The following is a 5,085-nucleotide window of genomic DNA, read 5'->3' as shown; positions in this document are numbered from 1 at the left end:
GAATAAATGTGTCTTAGTGACTTCTGAATTCTGTTGTAAAAATCTACATATCAAGCAAATAGCACTCACAGGAAACAAAACCATAACTACGTAAATTGTACTCTCTACCCAATGACCTGAAAGGTGGCCCCAGAAAGCTACGTTATTACTGTATTGATATTTTCTTGCCTTGTGAATGGTTTGCGACCAGACTGTGTACGCAGTGCTAGTCTGGACTTTTTCTGGAAGCTGTTTTTTTGGTTTCATTTCCTGTTCCCAGCTGAGAAAGAACAACTGGAGGCAGAAGCACGAGGATTTCATTCGGAGCATCAAACAGGCCAGGGAGGTGCAGCAGGTGATCACGCAAGGAGGGAAAGTTGTGAACCTGCCCCAGCCCCCCGCGAATCCAAACCCCGACTACGTGCCCTGCCCTCACTGCGGCCGGCGCTTTGCCCCCAGGCCGGCACAGAGGCACATCCCCAAGTGTCAGCACATCAGGAGCCGCCCTCCTCCTCCTCCTCGCAGATGAAAATTGATGTGAAGAAGAGCAAAAGAGTCATGATCTTGGCTCACGACTCACGTCCTGCTTTTTCTTTTTAGAAACACATTTAGCACAGTTCACCCGTATGATGATGAAAAAAAAATGTTACCTTATTTTAATTAAATGATTTTTTTTTGGTGGACTGGTGTTTGCTTAGCTGTGGTTATTTCAGTTTTTCTCTTATCATTCATACACCTTGACCTCCTAAAAATAATTTTTCAACCTGGAACGTACAATTAGCAGGCAATAGAACAGGTCACATTGGTCTTGGAACCATCAAAAAGCAGTATTCACACATTCTCGGCATCAATTTTCCTTAAAAACAACTGAAAAAGCAAGGTAAAGAGTGATTGATTTTTTTAATGAAAGTTATTTGATTTAATTTATTTAATTTTCATAATATTTGAAATATGTTGGGATTAATGTGACTCAATATTATCTGCAGCTCTTACACTCCAGGCACCTGATAAAGTGGAACGCAGTGTCTTTGCCTTACATGGCGCTCAGCTCTTCCTCAATCCCAGCAGAAGCACCAGCAGAAGCAGCAGCCTCCGGGTCCTGCCTCATGCACAGCTTAAAATGCAACACCAAGTAATACAACAAACAACAGGGAAAACCATTCACGATCAGACACATCCGTTGATTGCTGGCTCTCAGTAAAGGGACATTGCATCATTACATCACAAAATAGATTACATTTCAAGGTTAAAGAATTACCATGTTCTGCGATTCAGAACGAGGCAGCAAAACTTCCTATAATCTGTTGTGGCCCTATGACATTGTAAAGGAGCAGGCTTGTGAATACATCTCGTTTAATCCAATGGAAATATAAAATTCATGATTTTGTGCTCAATTTTGAGTTTGTAAAGTTTTTCTATAATGTCAATGATTTTATTTTGTGACTGAAATTAAATAATTTTGTGTCTGCAAAATTGGGACTGTAGTTCCACCTTAACCTACTAGTACTGTATGTCTTTGGACTGTGGGAAGAAACTGGAGCACCTGGAAGAAATCCACACAAATGAAGGGAGAACATACAATTCCATCCAGACTGCACCCCAGGAATTGAACCCAGGACCCCAGCTCTGTGAACCACAGTGCCAGCTCATTGCTATAGTCACTATAATTAATGTCAAAACTCATTTGCAAATGAGCAGCCTGGGATCCAAAAGGATCAAGACAAGGATCCAAACAAAGCACTATCCCAAAGCTTGGCTTTGTACCGTATATAATACAGGGCTTGATGCAGAAGGCAGATAATCAAAGTCCATGCAATAATTGCTAAGGGAAAGTGACTTTGTGTTCTTGGAGGGAAGTCACTCAACACGGAGCTGTGTTAGTGAAATGATTGTTCTGATGTACGGCTGATGTCCAAACACTGAAAACATGATTGTGTATGCAATCGCACTCCTGAGCTCCATTGGGTATGGTTAAAATAACTTTTTATAGTTCATCACATTCAAAGTGTGTGTACTTGATGAAAGTGTAACACGCATTTGGAGGAGTTATTCAGGATTTTCTTTCATTCAACTATTTCAAGACCCATTATTTTCAGATGTTGTAGTATACGTGAATAATGAAAGGCCTTCATATTACACAATGTAGGAATGACTTCGCAGGTGTGAAGAATAAAAGATTAATTCAGCTCACTTTGGGGAGTTTCACAATGGCCCTCCTTATAGAAATGTGGGTTTGATTAAAGGAGTGAAGAAAAAGCACTGAATAATATTTGCTTCTGTAAACGTAATCATCTCAAAATATGGTTGAAGAAATTGAAGAAGGTTAAACATAATCCAAAACGTATAAGGTCAATTTAAGTACAACCAGAATTCTAGTGTTTATGCAATGCATCTGTGGGTTGATATGAAATATGGCCGTACTTAAACTAAACGAGGTTATCGAGAGCATATTCCGAGTACGGCTTTGGCCAGTTGTACTGTGAACTGCGAGGACCGTATCTTATCCTGAACGGGCTGTGTGAATACCGTCCTCTGCTGGCAGAAGGAATAGATTACAACGGCACTGTACTGGCGATTAGTCCTATTGCTAGAATATTGAAACAACAAGGAGTCCGCGGAGTCAAGCAATGCTGAATAAACAAGTTCCTGAAATTCAATAGGATTTTGTGTATTGATTACAAATAGGTGTGGAATTCTCATGTACAGTGGTATTCATGGATTCCTTACACAAGCAGCAGTTGTTATGATGCTTTCGTAATCTGAATATAAATCTGTTATCTACTTAAAACTGTAATTATTGAATAGATTAATGTCTTTGAAATGCTTCATTAACTGGGCAGTTTCCATGTTTGGAAATGTTTTTATTTTGATTGCTGATTGCTAGATACTGTATGTTTAATAGGCATGCTGTTAATATTTTCTACAAGAGCCAAATAAGACAGTTATGCTGTAGTAAGTTCTATATAAGTTATATAACATAAGTTATATTTTGTTCTGAGGTCAATTTGAATCTCATACTAAATAACTGGTGTCCTTTTATCTGAGAAACACTACCTGATTGATCACCTGATGCCTAGAAATTAGCATGCACAGTAGCCCAGCGTTTAGCATTGCTAGCTCACAGTGCTGAGGCCCTGGGTACAGTTCTGGACCTGGGGTGCTATCTGTATGGAGCTTGTATGTTCTCCCCATGTTTGCATGAGTTTGCTTTGGGTGCTCCGGCTTCCTCCCACAGTTCAAAGAACTACTGGTAGGTTAATTGGCTTCTGGGATAATTGGTGAGTGTCTGTGTCTTCCCTGCATTGGACTACCATCCAGTCCCAGGTATCTCCTGCTTATTACTTTCTGAGGCTCTGGCTCCCCCGTGACCCCCCGACCCCCTGACCCCCTGACCCTGAATTGGATGAAGCGGTTAGAAAATGGGTGGTTTCTGTTATGCTCTGGTCATGCTCTGCCATAGCAACAACTTGTAAAAAATGCAGATGCTAGGATTTAACTCAAAGAAGGAGCTCAGATCACTGTGTTGGCATCACTGTACAGGTGTCCGGTGTGTTTTAGAACATATGTTAAAATCTTATTTACTAACTTCTAGACTTTTTACCCCCCATATCAGTCTGCAGGTGCACAGTGGTCTGTGGACACCCTCCTTGCTCTGTCGTAAAACAGGAAATAAAAAGCAACTGGTTTTGACTTTAATGCACTGAGACTGTGGAACTCACAGAACTCTCTTGTCAGAAAGGCAGCTTCTAACAGCTTTTAAGTGAAGACTAAGAACACTTTTCTATTTTATTAAAATAGATTATATATGTTTTGTTTAAATATATGTTATAAATGTTAAAACGACAGCTCGTATAAGCTTGTATTTTTACCTTTCGATCATTTTTAGAATTGCTTTGAGTTGCTTTTACCATGATAAACAGTACAAAATATGAGGTGTTGAACTTGTCTAAAGTTTTAAAGCGCTTTATGACGTAAAGTGTGATGACAGTCCTTGGCGGTCTATGTAACAATTCTTCTTGAAGTAGGTCATCGGGCCAACAGTATACAAACATTACAGCTCAAGTGCTTTTGTATCTGAACGCTTTTAGGTAAGTTATTTAGCAGCTGCGGTATTAATAATGATTTTAATGGCAAATTCAATTGCAGGTAAAATAAAAATGGCGGATAACTTTCTTTCTAGCTTCGTGAAGCGGTCGCGCTATATTATACATATATACCATAATAAGAAACATAATATGTACAGTAGAATTTTTCACTTTAAGCTGGCATTATCCAGAACCGGGTCAGGGAACGGACCCGGACCGTGCAGTGTGGTCCGTCGGCCTTCTAAAGATGTTTAGGAGATCGAGGCGCCCTTGGATTTGATTAGAAACTTGCATAATTTCTTAACTTGACCCCATTATCTTAAAAAAAACGGCCAGGCCAAGACCAAAGCATGAAGGCTGCGAGGATCGGGGGACTCTCATTTTTGGTCACAGCGTACAGTAGTAGATCAGTAACCTCTGTTTATCGTGATAACCTTTAATTATTTTCCAGTACTTTTTTAAATGATAAAACACATTGTCTCGCCAGTTTTGCTAAAGATACGGTTTTAGTGTTTACGCATAAATTTGTAAGCCGTAGGTTTAAATCTCGTGGTCTTATTTTCTGCATTTTCATCGTAAGGGAAGGCGCTCGTTTGCGATTTACGCGCTGAATATTGTAAGCAGAGGAGCCTTAAGGCACAGCCTCGCCTTAACACCATCGTTTGCATTGTCATTGTCATCCAGAAAAGCAGTCGTAAGAAAATGAATCTGTGGCGGCTCCGAACATTAAAAAAACTATATCTAGACTGCAAATACATCCCAATCTTACTATCAACACGTTTTAAGACCCCTCTCCTTTCCACCGGTATACAAGCTAAGAGAGAAATATTGGAAATCCCATCTGAAGTAGCCCTCGTCTCACCTTCGGAGCTGTGAGCGATGGGGATCATAATTAAAAGGGGTACAGTTACTTTCAAAATGTGTATGTGATACTTAAATTTAAATAAAATAAAAAGATAAATTATATAACACAGACTGCTATCTATGTCCATGTGTTTAAGACGTATGAATCGGTTTTAAA

Source organism: Lepisosteus oculatus, unplaced genomic scaffold (genome assembly GCF_040954835.1).
Source record: "Lepisosteus oculatus isolate fLepOcu1 unplaced genomic scaffold, fLepOcu1.hap2 HAP2_SCAFFOLD_37, whole genome shotgun sequence".
Taxonomy (NCBI): Eukaryota; Metazoa; Chordata; class Actinopteri; order Semionotiformes; family Lepisosteidae; genus Lepisosteus; species Lepisosteus oculatus.
Note: the sequence above shows the minus strand (reverse complement) of the source record.